The 17,624-nt window shown below is 39.3% G+C and overlaps 1 long non-coding RNA gene across 1 annotated transcript in view; it reads right to left on the reverse strand.

The window, feature by feature from the left end:
- The window catches only part of LOC111532753, a 70,502-nt gene extending 54,178 nt beyond the window's left edge, over positions 1-16,324 (reverse strand). The window contains exons 1-2 of the long non-coding RNA XR_002728627.1: positions 16,212-16,324; positions 15,461-15,509 (exon numbers count right to left, since the gene is read on the reverse strand). This is a non-coding gene — a long non-coding RNA (uncharacterized LOC111532753). The remainder of the gene's footprint in view (positions 1-15,460; positions 15,510-16,211) is intronic.
- Between the last annotated feature and the right edge of the window lie 1,300 nt (positions 16,325-17,624).

Below are 17,624 nucleotides of genomic sequence, written 5' to 3' on the forward strand. Positions count from 1 at the left end.
AATATACTAGAGAGAGGTGACCAGGGTCGATGCTAAGGCAAGTTCTGGTATAGAGGTACCACTTGTTAAAGTACAAAATCATTTTCCTACTGGCTAGTAGAATCACTGATGTTGACCTTTTTCTCAGGATTTCTTGGAGTGCTTCCTGACTCACAGGGTGGACTCACAGCAATCACAGAGTTAACACCTAGCATAGAAGAGGGGCTCCAGGCCAGGTATCTATCTTTATTATTACTCCAAGGGGCACCCAGCAAGGGAACACAGACGCTAATATCTAGGTTTTACTCCAAAGCTGCCTCAGACCTCAGACCATAAAAAACAGAATACCAGTAAGTTTCTGTGGTATCTGTACAATGCTTTCACTTGTTCCACTTTTAGAAATATTACCAAATTGATCATCAATGTGATTATGCAAGTTATCCTCCCACCTACAATGTATGAGTTTTTCTCCACATGCTCATTGTATGTCCATACAAAACAAACATGAATGTCCACCACAGCTTGAAACGTAAAGGCCCCAAACCAGAAACAACCCAAACATCCATGCACAGGTGAATGAATAAATGAGACACATGACCTATACAAGGATTATATGTTGGATTTTTAATGCACTTTTATGATTATTCACATCCATCCTCGAGTATTTTAAGTTGATATCTAGAAGAAACTAAACTTTTTCTAAAGTGGTAGTACTACTTTATACTCTCACTAATTATGTAAGAGAATTCAAGTAACTCAAAATAATTACCAAATTTTGTAGTGTTAAACTTTAATTTTTATCATTCAGGTGGGCATGTAGAGATATCTAATTGCAGTTTTAACTTGCATGTTTGATAATGAATAAGGATACTGATAACTTTTCCATGTTCTTCCCTTTCCTTGTTTCTGTAAGTTGCGTTATTTGTCTTCTTACCATTGAGTTGTAATTCTTTATATACACTGGACAAAAATCTTTTGTCAGATGTATTTTATATATGTAGTATGTGTGTATGCACACACAAACATACACACACACACACACACACACACGAAAAATAGAAAGCAAAAGAAATTAGAAATTCTTAAGGGCATCCAGAGAAAAAAGGCTATATTCAAAGGAGAAGCAATAAGTCTAATAGCTGAACTTTTAGCAGAAACTATAAAAATATATATGTTACACACACACATATATATAGTAACATATATATAATAGATATAGATAGATGACTGTGTGTACTCTGAGTTTGGGGCTTCTCTTTTCATTTTGTCAAGGTGTCCTTTAAAGAGCAGAATTTAAATGTTTGATTAAAGTTCCATTTACCATTTTGTTTTATAATTCTCACATTTTGAGACTGATGTATTTTTTGCATGGGGACTTTAATCTCAGAAACAGTTGCAAAATGTTTATATTGTCGTTATACTAAAGATATCAACTCACAGATTCTGTGAGCTCAGTGATATCCATGCAGGATAAATAAGGAAAACCATGGCTGGATACACTATTTTCAAACTCTTGAAAAGCAAAAGAAAATAGAAAATCTTAAAAGCATCCAGAGAAAAAAGACTCACCATTTTCAAAGGAGAAGCAATAAGTCTAAGAGCTGAATTTTTAACAGAGACTATGACATCTAGAAGAAAACAGAATGGTAGCTTCTAAGTACTGAAGGGAAAAAATCATTCTAGGATTCTATCTCCAAGAAAAGTGTCCTTCAGATATTAGTGTAAAGTCAAGACAAAAGCACTGAGAATTCATTACCAGCAGGCTTCTATTTCCAGAAATTATAAATAGAAGTTCTTTGGCTAAAGAAGATAATTCCAGATGGAAGCATGAATTAGTAGTGAGGAAGGAGGAGCAACATACAGGTAAAAAATTAGAATGAGAGTCAAAGAATATTTACTGTTACAATATTAATCCTAGTAGTGTCTTGTGTAGATTATAAAGTCTGATAAAATAAGTGGCATTCATAACTCAGTGGGCAGAAGGAGGACAGAGTTAAGTTCTCTTAAATTTTTTGCTTTGTTTGGGAAGTGATAAATGTACTAATTTAAGATAAATTGTCACAAATCAAGGATGCACGTAAAAATCTCAGGGTAACCACAGAAAGGATTACAAACAAATGTACAAGTCAAAGCCAATAGGAGAGAAAAAAATAAAAATATATCAGAATAGTCCCCTCAAAAAAGAAAGCCAACAGAAATAGCAGAATCAAACTGTAAATAGACCACAGAGGTCACCATAGCTAATATAACATTGTATTTCTTTCTGCCAAAGTACGTAATCACAGTTCCTAATCCATTACCTACCTCATGGCCTGCATTTATCCCAGCCTGGTAGATGAGTGTTTTTACGCTGAACATGAAAAAGAGGATTCCTCTTTTCCAGCCACTCAGCTATAAACTTCATGGTCAGAGGCATCACTACTAGGATAATCTTCTGGCCAAACTTTCCTCTCAGTATCCATTTTTAAGTGTTGATCATAGATAAAACAGGAAAGAGGAGAACAGAATCAAATAAACACACTGTATTAGTTAGGTCTCTTTAGTTTATGCTGCAATAACAACCCTGAAATATTAGTGGTTCAAAAAAAAAAAAAGACTTATTTCTCACTCATGTAACATGACAATGGAAGTCAACATTAGCTCTCCTTCACGTTGTCTTCATTTCTGATCCTAGCTGAAGAGCAGCAAAAGGGAAACAAAGAGAGATTACCAAACAAGGTCATAACTTAAAGTTTCTGCTCCAAAATAGCACAGGTCACTTCTACTCACCTTTCATTGCAGAAGCAATTCCCATGGCCAAGACTGATATCCAAAATGTTGTTAAATATTGTTCTCCAGCAGGGTCAAGCCATATGTAGTGGTGTATTAGTTTGTTTTCACACTGCTATAAAGAACTACACAAGACTGGGTAATTTATAAAGGAAAGAGGTTTAAGTGATTCACATAGTTCCTCATGGCTAAAGAGGCCTCAGGAAACTTACAATCATGGCAGAATGTGAGGGGGAGGCAAGGCATGTCTTACATGGTGGCAGGAGAGAGAGAAAGAGAGAGACAGCGAGGTGAAAAGTGCCATACTTTTTAACTATCAGATCTTGTGAGAACTCACTATCATGAGAACAGCTTGGGGGAAACTGCCCTCATGATCCAATCACTTCCCACCAGGTCCCTTCCTCAACATGTGAGGATTACAATCTGAGATGAGATTTGGGTGGGGACACAGCACCAAACCATATCATTCCATCATTGGCCCCTCCAAAATCTCATGTCCTTCTCACATTTCAAAACACAGTCATGCCTTCCCAACAGTTCCACAAAGTCTTAACTCATTCCATCATTAACCCAAAAGTCCAAGTCCAAAGTCTCATCTGTGACAAGGCAAGTCCCTTCTTCCTATGATCCTGGAAAATAAAGAACAAGTTGGGTACTTCCAAGATACAATGGGGGTACAGGCATTGGGTAAATGTTCCCACTCCAAATGGGAGAAATTGGCTAAAACAAAGGGGCTACAGGCCCCATGCAAGTCCAAAACCCAGCAGGGCAGTCATTAAATCTTAAAGCTTCAAAACGATCTCCTTTGACACCATGTCTTACATCCAGGTCATGCTGATGCAAGAGGTGGGCTCCCAAGGCCTTGGGCAGTTCTGCCTCTGTGGCTTTGCAGGGTACAACCCCCATGTCTGCTTTCATTGGTTGGCATTGATTGCCTGTGGCTTTTCCAAGCACACGACACAAGCTGCTAGTGTATCTACCATTCTGGGGTCTGGAGGATGGTGGCCCTCTTCTCATAGCTCCACTAGGCAGTGCCCTAGTGGGAATTCTGTGTGGGGTCTCCAACCCCACATTTTCCTTCTGCATTGCCCTAGTAGAGGTTCTCCGTGAGGGCTCTGCCCCTGCAGCAGACTTCTGCCTGGACATCCAGGAATTTCCATACATTCTCTGAAATCTAGGCGGAGGCTCCCAAAGCTTAACTCTTGCCTTCTGCACACCCACAGGCCCAACACCACGTGTAAACCTTGAAGGCTTGGGGCTTAGACTTTCCAAAGCAATGGTTCAACCTGTACCTTGGCCCCTTTTAGCCATGGCTGGAACTAGAGCAGGTGGGGCACAGGGTGCCATGTCCTGAGGCTGCACAGAGCAGCAGGGCCCACAAACCCCTTTTCCCTTCTAGGCTTCCAAGTCTGTGATAGGGAGAGCTGCCTCGAAAATCTCTGACATGTCCTGGAGACATTTTCCCTATTGTCTTGGCCATTAACATTTGTCTTCTCTTTACTTATGCAAATTTCTGCAGCTGGCTTGAATTTCCCCTCAGAAAATGAGAGAAATGGGTTCTTCTTTTCTACCACATGGTCAGGCTGCAAATTTTCCAGATATTTATGTTCTGTTTCCCTTTTAAACAGAAGTTCCAATTTCAGACCATCTCTTTGTGAACACATATGACTATATACTTTTGGAAACAGGTCACATCTCAGATACTTTGCTGCTTAGATATTTCTTCCACCAGATACCCTAAATCATCTCTCTCAAGTTCAAAGTTCCACAGATCTCTAGGGATCTGTGGGGAAGAAGCAAAATGCATTCAGTCTCTTTGCTAAAGCATAGCAAGAGTGACCTTTACTCCAGCTCCCAGTAAGCTCCTCATTTCCATCCGAGACCACTTCCACCTGGATTTCATTGTCCATGTCACGATCAGGATTTTGGTCAAAAGCATTCAATAGGTCTCTAGGAAATTCCACACTTTTCCACATCCTCCTTTCTTCTTCTGAGCCCTCCAAAGCATTCTAACCTCTTCCTGTTATCCAAAGTTGCTTTCATATGTTCAGCTATCTTATAGAAGTGCTCCACTTCTCTTGGTACCATTGTTGGTGGCCTGAGAGGAATGGGTCTGCAAGAGAGGAACAATGACTATTTTGAACAAATACTATGATCTACCACGTATGCAATATTTTCTAGCCATTATATTTTTGTTATATCATTAACTATTATTTAGAAATTATTTCAGTTCATGTGAGATTGTGATTAAAATGCTTCTTCTCTAAGGCTGAGGCTAACATGACATTATTTCCCATTGCCTTCTTTCCTTATAGATTCTGCTCATTTCTAAACTTGATGTTTCTATATAACATGTATGTATGTGTGTGTTTTTCATGTATATATTTTTTCCTAAGAGATATATTTGAACTAAATGTGTTTATCAAGCAATAGTATTTTAAAGTATCCATTTTTGGCCAGGCATGGTGGCTCACACCTATAAACCCAACACTTTGAGAGGCAGAGGTGGGAGGATCACTTGAACTCAGCAGTTTGAGATCAGTCTGGGCAACATAGTGAAACTTTGTCTCTAAAAAAACAATAACTTAAATAAAATACTCTTTCTTTTTTTTTTTTTTTTTTTTTTTTTTTTTTATTTATTTTTTTTTTTGAGACAGAGTCTCACTCTGTTGCCCAGGCTGGAGTGCAGTGGTGTGATCTCAGCTCACTGCAAGCTCTGCCTCCCAGGTTCATGCTACTCTCCTGCCTCAGCCTCTCGAGTAGCTGGGAACACAGGCGCCCACACCACGCTGGGCTAATTTTTTGTATTTTTAGTAGAGATGGGGTTTCACCATGTTAACCAGGATGGTCTCAATCTCCTGACCTCGTGATCCACCCTCCTCGGCCTCCCAAAGTGCTGGGATTACAGGCGTGAGCCATCGCACCCAGCCAAAATATCCATTTTATGTATCAATTCTACCCATGTAAACATGAAGCAGACATATTTTCTCATTTTAACAAGAATTATTTATCATGACTGTGTGAAAGAAGAGGAGTTCTCATCCGAAATCATATAACTTATTTTCCACATAGTTGATGAGTAGAGTAGACATAAAACATGGACTATATCATAAAGAAAAAATTTTATAGTTGACATTTATTGAAAGTGTTGGACACAGATGCATCCCTTTTAGTAATCAACAATCATGAGCTTAAAACAGACTTCCAGAGTCAAGACATCAAACACCTCTGTAATTCTCTGCCCCATGTTTCCCATAAAATTGCTACCCATGCATCGGAGCTAGCCAAACCAGATGAGGAAGAAGGGAGAAGCTGTAAAAAATCAATAATAGTGATATCTTACACATACACCATGCTTTGTAGTTCATAAAGCAGTTACATGTCTATTTATTACCTCATTTCAACTTGAACACAACTTCATTGCAAGCAAGACTGGTGGTGTTATCTTCATATTATTCAAGAATGAAACAAAACTGAAATATTAAGTGACTTGTCCGAGGCCATCCAGTTTTTTAGATATGATATTACCATCCAATAAAACTCATATGGCAGAAATGTCCTGTGCCCTGTCATTCCTTGGAGACAGCTCTAAAAAGGTCAAACACCAGGCCTTGACAGGATGCCAATTCACCAATGGACATTACCAACTAATATTCCCCTTACCTAAAAATCTACATTATAGACAATTAAGCACTTCTATTTTCTTGACTGAGTTTTCCTTTCCCCTTAGTTCTTTTAAGATGACTGAGCATCAGGATTTGCAAACCAGAATTTTGTAGGACTAATATATGTTTAATGAGAGAAGTCAAGAATAATGTTTTAGAAAGATGTTTTTTTACTTATCAGGCCGGTCAGTATCAAAGAAAAGTCTCTTAGTGAACAATGACCTGGTGGTTTTTCAAAAACGGAACAAGAAACTTTCATGTCACCATGAATTTAATACTGTCTCTTGTGTTTTCCTTTGCAATCTCTTTGATTGGATTATGTTCAAGGATACATGGGGCTCTTGTCTTTTGAGTGCAGTTAAGAGTTCATTTTCCAGCTTTGACATTCAGTTCAGGAATTTCAACAGCAATTAATCAGAACTATCCATATCGGAAACATTGTTAATCTTTACCAGACAGAAGTGGTTATGTTTGCAACTAAACTTCAATAGACTCTTTGGATGTAGGATTTATTGTTTTGCAAATGTTTTGAAAGGGAAGACATGGCTTTGAAGCAGAGTGGGAGAAACAGTTTTAAAGAGTTAGAACCAAAATCCAAGAGTCACTCAACCAGACCTGGAAGAAAACATTTGTTTCTGCTGCAGGTTATAAGAACAGTCACTTCAAGGTTGAACACTATCCAAGCATGTATTAGGGCATATGGTTATTTATCCTCCAAATTTCAGTTCTCAACCCTTCTCTGCCCTCTTCCCTGCATGAGCTCATTTCTTCCTGATTTCAATTATCACCTCAATGCCTCAGTGTAGATGACTCACAGATTCATTGGTTACCCAGCAGGTATTGAATTCCCACTTCAATAATATATGGCACCACAATAGTTTCCATTTGTTGAGTTCTCACTATTGTCAGATGCTGGGCTAACCCTCTCTGTGCTCTGAGAGGGGTAAAGTATGGTGGTTGAGGTGGTGCATGGTCTGGAGGCCAACCGTCTGGGTTCTAATCCCGACACTGCCACTTGCAAATTTTCTTACTTTGGGCAAGTTATTCAGTTCTCTGGCTCTGCTTTCTCCTCTCTAAAATGAATATGAAGAGTACCTACCCATACAGTCTTGTTTGTTTTGTGCTTAGAATTAAATAAAAGATTCCAAGTAAGACACCTTACTCATAGTAAATTTTCAAACATTAGTTATAATAATTGTTACTAATTATCACTCTTATTTTTTATACAATGACACAATATTCCTAGGATGTAGGCACTATTTTATCCAATTTAAAAACATGCCTGTCTTCTTAATCAGCATGATAAGGGCCTCTCTAAATTATGGCCCATGGGAATAACACATTGTTAGAAAAGATATCAGTCCTAGACTGCAATTTGCAAGAATATGCAAATAAGAGGACTGAGATTACCATAACAATCTCACAAAGTGCTATGAGAGCTCAAGATCCTAAATGTCTATCTGTAGCCTTGTTCCCCTAAGCTGTTCAGAGTCACAGAATGTCAGAGCTGAAAGCACAGTAAACACAAAAACATAGAACTGTAATCACAATAAAATGCTCCATTTACAACAAATGGTATTCATCTCAGAGGGTCAGGGATGTGATGACAGTCACACAGTTAGCCACACAGGCAGCGCTGTAAACTCTGGCCTCTACTTACTATGTGGATGTCCCACCATCAACACTTTCCAACATTTCAAAATGTAAACATATCATTAAACATGTTCGTTACCTATTTGCTACTGTTTGGAAAGTCCCATGTTTAGCAAAATGCTCTCTTTCTTACATATACCACATTGCAATTTGCCAAAACTATCCACGTTGGAAATATTTTTACTGTTTACCATACAGAAGCAGCTATGTATGCAACTAAATTTTAATGTGGTTCATCATTTTGCAGATGCTTTGAAAGGTGAGGTGATATGGTTTGGCTGTGTCCCCAGTCAAATCTCATCTTGAATTCCCACGTGTCATGGGAGGAACCTGGTGGGAAGTAGTTAAATTATGAAGACAGGTCTTTCCTGTGCTGCTCTCATGATAGTGAATGAGTCTCACAAGATCTGATGGTTTTAAAAATGGGAGTTTCCCTGCACAAGCTCTCTTCTCTTGTCTACCGCCATGTGAGACGTGCCTTTCACCTTCGCCATGATTGTGAGGCCTCCCCAGCCACATGGAACTGTAAACCCAATAAATTTCTTTCTTTTGTAAACTGCCCAATCTTGGGTATGTCTTTATCAGCGGCATGAAAAATGTACTAATACAGGAGGCATGGCTTTGAAGCAAGGTGGGAGAAGTGCTTCTTTTTGAAGTGCTCAGTTAAAACAAAACACCAAATTGTTTGTTGAACGAGTCCTGGAAGGAATCTTTTGTTACTGCTGCAAGATATGAGGAGCTCATCCCCTCATATCCTGTCCAGCAGGAAATTCTGTTGGCTGGTAACATATGCAGAATCTGACTGCTTCTCATCTCTTCCAGTGCCACCACCCTGTTCCAAGCCATGAGCATCTCTTGCTTAGAGTACTGTGGGCCTCCTACTTATACAATCTGCTTTTACTTTTACACTTTAAAGTGTATACTTCACAAAGAATAGACTCCACAAAGTGATACTTTTAAAACGAAGTCACGATTATGTACTTCCCGTATAAAAACCCCCAATGCCTTCCCATTAGACTCAGAAAAACTCAACTCCCTTCTGATGCTCTAGGGTTCTACACTCTCTGCTCCCTATTCCTACCTTCCCTGACCTCATCTCCTACAGCCTGCCCCTTATTAATTCACTCCAGCTGCATGAATCCCCCCACCACACACCCACCACACACAAGGAATACCCCTGCATTCCTTGCCGTAATCGTTTCTCTTTTTCTCCGCCTGGAGCAATCTTCACTGAGATACCTGTGTGGCTCACTCTCTCACTTTCTTCAGGTCTTTGCTCAAGTCCTTCCTCTAAGAGACTTAGCTGGATCAGCATGTTCAATTATTGTATGTGGCCTGGAATGTGCACATGTACACACCTGATTCCCATTAACTGCAGTTATGAATTTATATAGCATCTAAAGTAAACCAGGATATGTTTTAGAGTTAAAGGGGATGCTGTTAATAGTTATGCTGGCACAACAGGAATAAACTAAGGCTGCCTTGGGCAAACTTGGACATATATCCACCCACATAAAATACGCTCTGGTTTTTTTCCCTTGGCATTTATTGCTTTTTGACAAACTGTAATATTCACATATTTCTGATGTGTTTTAGTTATTGTCTGTCTCTCCCTCTTATAGCATAAGCTCCATGAGAGCAAAGACATCAGTCTGTTGATGTATTCTAAGTGTCCACAATAGTGCCCAACAGCCTGGCACAGAGTAGATTCTCAATAATATTTTTCAAAATAAGTGAATGAGTGATAGAAAGAAGTCAAAGATCATCTCAAAAGTTCTTTCAAGCTTTTAGCATCAGATGCATTTTTCAGTTCAATTCTATCAAAAATGATGAAAATGAACAAGATGAATATGCAAAACCAAAATTGGCATCAGAACCATGAAATTCTAGATTCTTAATACTGGATCTGGAAGAGAGATGAATGGATGATCTGTCTCTATTTTCATTCCTTGAAGAAAGCAAATGTTTAGATCAATATTCTCCAGTTATTTTCCTGCTGTCCATCTGTATTAGTCCATTCTCACACAACTAATAAAGACATACCTGAGATTGGGTAGTTTATAAAGAAAAGAGATTTAATGGACTCACAGTTCCACATGGCTGGGGAGGCCTCACTATCATGGTGGAAGGCAAAGGAGGAGTAAGTCACATCTTACATGGCGACAAGCAAGAGAGCTTGTGCAGGGGAACTCTCCTTTATAAAACCATCAGATCTCAAGCGACTTATTCACAATCATAAGAACAGCACAGAAAAGACCCGCCTCTATTATTCAATTACCTGACACTGGATCCCTCCCATGACATGTGGGAATTATTGGAGCTACAATTCAAGATGAGATTTGGGTGGGGCCAGAGCCAAACCATATCACCATCCTTGAATGTCTCTGACTTGCTCCTTTTCATCTTTAAAAATCTCATGTGGAAATTCTTTCCTAAAGTTTCCCATTTTCCCTACTCCCTCAACCTAAGAAAAGTCACACTCGCAAGACAATGTTACTGTTCTCTTATGATGTTATTTCTGTACCTCATACATGTTCTACAAATGAATATGTCTCCTTACATACATTCTGTCCTGTCACTTTCCACAGTTTACTACTTATAATATCTTCCATGTCTTCCCTGTGCCTTCAGTGGACTATAAGTTTCTTAGAAACAGGTGCTCTAACATTCATTTTTGACTTCACAACAACTAGCACAGTATGTGGTACACAGTGAGCATCATATGTGTATTCATCAATCTGAATTGGACTTCATTTGATGACTATTAGATTGGATGCAATGACAACTACACTAACCAAACTCCCCACCCAACCCTGACTGTGTGACTTCTACATTCCAGTTTAACTCTTAAGACTTTACATCATTGTAATATCAAAGGCCCTTTTTAGCACAATATTTTCAATTACTTATAATTTCTTTCCCTACAACTGACCACACCCCCAGCTATACATGATCTTTAAACACTTGTTGCCATATTAGAGAGGGTTACTGTTTTCCTTGTAATACTACAAATAAGGAGTCTAAATTGTGTCCTTCTATTTATTAATGAATAAAACAATTATTAAAAATGAATTTGAAGCTATCAAATCTAATCTATCTTTACATGAAAACTCCTGCAGTTGCATTGTCAGTCATAATTTCCCACATACATAATGGAATACATACACACCCATGTATCTAATCCTAAAATATATGGAATAGATATTACCAAAACACATATTCTAATTCCTTAAGATTATTTTTTGATTCTCTAATATGTTGATGCCTGTTGGCCAAGTCCTTATTGACTGTGTTACTGAATAATTTGTCCATTTCCGCTCATTTTTTCTGCTTCTGAGTAATTCACCACATTTCATCCTGAGATGCTTTTACCACATGTTTTAGTACCGCTCATCTCTGTTTCACCTTAATTATACTCAATGTCTACTGTATTCTCAGCTGGAAACCATCTCCTTTTCATCCCTCAAAGCCTACTTTAGATCTGAATCTCCCAACAATGAAATGCCCAGAAATGCCTGAAATACAGCATATCATCTAGGCAAGACTATTCAGACTTGCCATTAGCTGTCAACTTTCATGTATTTTGCCTTCTACAAATCCATCCCTGCAGCCTTCTGTCATGAAATTATCCAATGTGAATAGGTGTTAATCTCCATCATTTTAAAATCTCCCCCCATTTGCTCCGCCAGAGAATATAAAATGTAGCATATTTTCCCCCAGACTTTCCCAGCATGTTTCCTTTGTTCAATCTAGAATCAGGCAATTTAAATGACAGGTACACTTGATTTAAAGTCTGCTGACTCCCCTCCCCACCAGTTACTCCAGATTCTATCTCCCTTAAATCATCATTCTAATGAGGAGTGGGGAGAAATAGACAAACATTACTGAAAATCACAATGGCAAGTTTCTCACCAGGTTGTGTATATCATCAGATGATCTTGACAAAGTTCAAAAGCCACCAGGGGTTTATTGGAAATAGTTGCAAGGTTCAAGCCCTCACAATTACCAGAAATTCAAGCTGTCTTATGTATGCGTGGAAAAGATATGTAACCTACTGGCTCTCCAAAGCACCTTCAGAAAAACATCCTATTCACTCAGATGATATCTGTATTTCAGCAAATGTCAGCAAGTCCACATACTTTGGCAGAACAAATGTTATTTTTCCTTTCATTACTGTCCTAAGAGGAATTGTGCAATCCTATAGATTATCGCATGGAGCTCTCATTGGCATGTGGCCAAGGCTGAATGCTCTTCTCCAGAGGAGGCAAATTGTGAATTAGGTTCACTGCTGGCAAATTGCTTTTTGTGTTTGATTTAATTTTGTTTTCATGATTTTTCCTGTGGGCTCATCTGGCCTTGCTCAACTAACTGGTTTAACAGATCAGTTTAAGTTCAGAAAAACCTCAGTATTTCCAAGATTTCAGAATGTCTTTTTATTGAATTCCTGATTAGGACAAGTGAGAATAACAAATTTTTTACAGGTGTTCAGTTCTTCAACATAGATATTGTTTAGAAGAAGGGGAAAAATCACAATAAATTACATTGGGCATAACTGTACTCAAATTTGGGAGCTGCGGGGATGGGGAAGAAGGGGAAGGAAGAGAATGAGTAAGCAGCTTTTCACTTAAAGTGAAAGTTATATTCTCTGAACAGTGACTTCTTTAAAAGTACATTGAACAGTCCATGAGTAGCAATAATAAGACAACAAGGAAAATTAAGGATACATGTTCAAAAGAAGAGACACGGAGCCATGACTCAAAATGTACAGAAACTTGTTTTCCATTTACACTAACCAGCTAGAACAGTTAGCTGTGAATAAACTCAAGATACCAGACTGGTTCCATTAATGAAACATTATTATTGGGATAATATAGTTCATAAATTTTAATGATAAACTTGGGGGATGTGTTAGTTGCCATTAAATTCAGGTACCTAGAACACATACATGGAAACAAAAATTTAGTTGAAATGAGGCAGAAATCTATATCTTCTTTACATCAAAAAATTCTGGACATACATAGTCCACTATGGAGGGAATAATTCCCTACTCACCATGGACACAAACTCTCCCTATCTTTATACTCTACAATACTACTATGTGTCTTCAATTCTTAACGTTGCTTCATGTTCAAAATGGCTGCTGAAGCTACAGCCTTTACGTCTGCTTTCCAGGAAGGAAAAAGTGGGAAAAACAAAAGGCAAAAACCTCTTAGCTGAGTCAGCATTACTTGTAGAACCTTCCTAGAAGAAACTACCCTACTAGCTATATACATGGAGCGTGGAAAATGCAGTCTTTTAGCTAGACATCCTAACCAAAATATTGGTGAGAATTATATCCTAACCAAAATGTTGGTTCAGGAATATGGCTATTGATTAGGCAGCTTCAGTCTCTGTGACATGAGTAAAGTGATATTTCTTGAAACCAGAGAGGGGACACTTTGAAGTCTGTTGGCCTCTTTCAATCATTGTGTTTATCTTACATAAACAGTTTCTTAATGCAAATACTTATTTGGTTCTTTTTATTTAATGACAAAATCAGCCTGTGAACAAGTAAAATGTCAGGCAAGATGACATATTGCTGGCTTCTCACAAAATGGTAGTGTTATCCTCAACATGGCACCGGGAAGGCTCATCAGACCAAAACCACCCACAATATATTGCCTAAAGCATTTATCATAGAAGTTGTTGCTTCTGCATCAAGATGATGTGCTTTTAAAAAATCTCACTTAAAGTGAGTATGTGTTAACCGTTATGCCATTCAATTCCATTAATCTATTTCTCTGTATTAGTGTATCAAATTAAATATCATCATGGAAAATACAGAGCAAGGCTCTGAGGGAATAGAAACAAGTTAGGTACATTTCCAAGAGGTAGGCAGGAGAGACGTTGAAGGCAGGGTGCGAAAACGAGGGTGAATTTGGGAGAATCCACCTAGCAAGGCACAGTATGTAATAAGAATTTCATTTCTGAATAAATGAATGAATGAAATAAAAATACATGCACAGAATAACTTCTCAATAAACCTTTCTGGTTGACTATCAGATAAATGCATGAAGAGATAGACGAATGTATAAATAAATCCTCAAAGGTGAATTTTATCAATGATGATTCTTTCATTTCTTCATGCCACTATCCTTGCTGGTATGTGTGCTTCCTATAGCCATCATTGGGAGTTGTTGATTATGCTAAATATTAGGGTAACAAATACGAAAAGGACACTCAGAACCATAGATCATATCCCAAGCTAAGCACTGGAAACACCAATGAGGCTGGCCAGAGAAGTAACCATTGGGTTATTACTATCAGCTTTAACATGTAATTCTTTCATCCAGCACTGAAACAGAGAGACACTCAAAGTATAAACACTCAGCATAAGACTAACAGACAAAGACTTTCCTCTCTTGACTATGATCAAATGGGTGTATTCAACTTAACTATGCACTATATCATAACTTTGAGTAGGACTTCCTTTTCTGGTCTGCAGGCTGCGTGGTATAATAGTTAAACACATCAGTTACGGTTTCAGGAAAATTTGAATTCAAATTCTGCATCTCCACTTATTAGTTGCACACCCTTGAGCAAGTTACTTAACTGTTTCACATCTAAGTTCCCCCATCTTTAAATCAGAGGAATGCTATTGCCTACCTTGTGAGTAATTGTGAGGATTAGGTGAGGACTCAATGATATCAGCCACAGTTATTAGTCATTATGTGCTGGGATCATGAGAGGCTGTATAAGCCAGAGTTCTTCTGAGAAACAGAACCATTAGGAGATACATATGAGAGAGAGACTTAGTTCAAGGAATTAGCTTATGCAACTGTGGGGGCTAATCAGTCCACATCCGTAGGGCAAGCTGGCAGGCTAGAATTTCAGTTGTGTTGGTGTTGCAGTTCTGAGTCTGTAGGCTGGCAACTCGGGTAGGGTTTGTATGTTGCAGTCTTGAGTCAGAATTGCTGCTTTCTTGGGAAATCGCAGTCTTTGCTCTGAAAGCTTTCAACTGATTGAATGAGGCCCACCCACATTATGGACACAAATATGCTGTACTTAAAGTCAACTGATTTAAATGTTAATCACATCTAAAATATTTTCATAGCAACATATAGATTGGTGTTTGATGGAAGAACTAGATGCCATAGCCTGACCAAGTTGACACATAAAATTATCACAGGGACACAATAAATATGCCCATCAACACCTGCATTCTTCACAGAGAAACAAGACATGAGAGTTACGGATTGGAAAGTGCAACTATAACCTGTATGACAGATAAAGACTAGGATGGAACCCGTGGTTTGTATTTGCAGGTTTCAATGGTTTCAGGTACTCTCACCCTCAACCCTGTGGCAGGTAAGTTAACACAACCAAACCAAGCAGTGGTGCCATGTAATACTTACAGCATGGAGAAACTGGGAAGAACTCACATTTCTGCCAATGAGTTCATATCTGAGAGGACAAAACGGAAGAGCTAGTTTTTCTTCTGAAATTTTCCAACCAGATAAGTCCCTCCTTGCTAGGGTAGGGACAGTGGTGCCACAGGTGAATCCCCCACTGTTTCTGTCAATTGCACCCTTTCACAGAAAGGAACTATCATGAGCCGAGAAGAAACATTTTCCTCAATTCCTCCTCTCCTCACTACCGCCATTGTTTTTATCACCAGCAGACCGTACTGTTTATATTTCTTGTTGGGACCCTCATAGACTTAGCCTCTGAAATTGAAATGCTGGAGGGTTCTGAGGCTTCCAAAACCTAAGGAAATTTTCCAAGACATATCGAGAGAAGTACAATCCTATATTCAACCAACAGCATATTTCCTCTATCCTAGAAATCACGCTTCTTCCCCATCCCCCAAAAACTTCAGTTGAGAACCAGCTGGAGTTAACAGCACCAGGCTTAGTGTGGATCTCTTGACACCTCTTGAAACAAGTTCACCATCACATGGGAAAACTGCTGTGTCCTTCCACACCAGTCCTGGGAGCCTCTGCCAGCTTGATGCTGAAGAAGCCTGACATCCCCCAGGTAGAGGATAGTCAAGATCTCTTGGGCTTTCTTGGGGCCCACTTAACTGTCCTTTTAAAGAGCATACTTTTCCCTTATCTGTAAAGAAGTCTGAGGGCAGAAACCAGCTGTGCTGACCTCACCTCTCACCTCTCTCCCCCTGGCCTGGAATCCAGGGTTGCTCACTTCCTATTCACTAGAAGCAACTTGCCTGGGCAGGACTGGTATCATACTTCATTTCACTCAGCACAAGAGAGTGGAAAGTTGCCCGCAAACGGCAGATGAAAAATTAAAGTGATCTTTGACCAGCAGATTCGTTCAAAATGTAAATCCACTCAGCAGCGTAGGAACAGTATGGCACAGCCCCCATGTGGGAGATTAGAATGCAGCCTTTCACCACAGCTCTTTATTCCAAAGCCAGCAGAAACTGGCTAGGCTTGGCATTTATCTTTTTGCCCTAAAGCGCATTGGGGAAATTCCTGAATGAGTCCCTAAAATTCTCGATTGGGGAAACCTGAAGCAGTCTAAGGAGCCACTATTTGCATCCAGCCCAACCTGATTTGAAGAGCTGTATGGAACCAGGAACCAGGAAGAGAATGTAGGCTTTTGAGCCAGTACCCCCAGCTTACCAGCCCTGAAATCTTCAGCTAATTATTTTCTCTCTCTCAGAAACATATTAACCTCTCTCACCACATCTTGAGGGGACTCTAAAGCTGACATTTTGGAGCTAACATTTCCCCTGACAGGAGAAATTACATGTGTATTAGTCCATTTTCACATTGCTGATAAAGATAGACCTGAGTCTGGGAAGAAAAAGAGGTTTAATTGGACTTACAGTTCCACATGGTTGGGGAGGCCTCAGAATCATGGCAGGAAGTGAAAGGCACTTCTTACATGGGAGCACCAAGAGAGAATGAGGAGGAAGCAAAAGTGGAAACTCCTGATAAACCCATCGGATATCATGAGACTTATTCACTAACATGTGAGAATAGCACGGGAAAGACCGGCCTTCATGATTCAATTACCTCCCCCTAGGTCCCTCCCACAACATGTGAGAATTCTGGGAGATACAATTCAAGTTGAGGTTTGAATGGGGACACAGCCAAACCACATCACTCTGCCCCTGGCCCCTCCAAATCTCATGTCCTCACATTTCAAAACCAATCATACCTTCCCAACAGTCCTCAGTCTTAACTCATTTCAGCATTAACCCAAAACTCCACAGTCCAAAGTATCATCTGAGATAACACAAGTCTCTTCTGCCTATGAGCCTGTAAAATCAAAAACGAGCTAGTTACTTCCTAGATACAATGGGGGTACAACCATTGGGTAAATACAGCCTTTCCAAATGGGAGAAAATTGCCAAAACAAAGGGGTTACAGCACCCATGAAAGTCCAAAATCTAGTGAGGTGGTCAAATTGTAAAACTCCAAAATGATCTTCTTTGACTCCAGGTCTCACATCCAGGTCATGCTGATGCAGGAGGTGGGTTCCCATGTTCTTGAGCAGCTCCACTACTGTGGCTTTGCAGGATACAGCCATCCTACTGGCTGCTTTCACAGT

The sequence above is a fragment of the Piliocolobus tephrosceles genome, chromosome 2 (assembly GCF_002776525.5).
Source record: "Piliocolobus tephrosceles isolate RC106 chromosome 2, ASM277652v3, whole genome shotgun sequence".
In the NCBI taxonomy this organism is placed as follows: Eukaryota; Metazoa; Chordata; class Mammalia; order Primates; family Cercopithecidae; genus Piliocolobus; species Piliocolobus tephrosceles.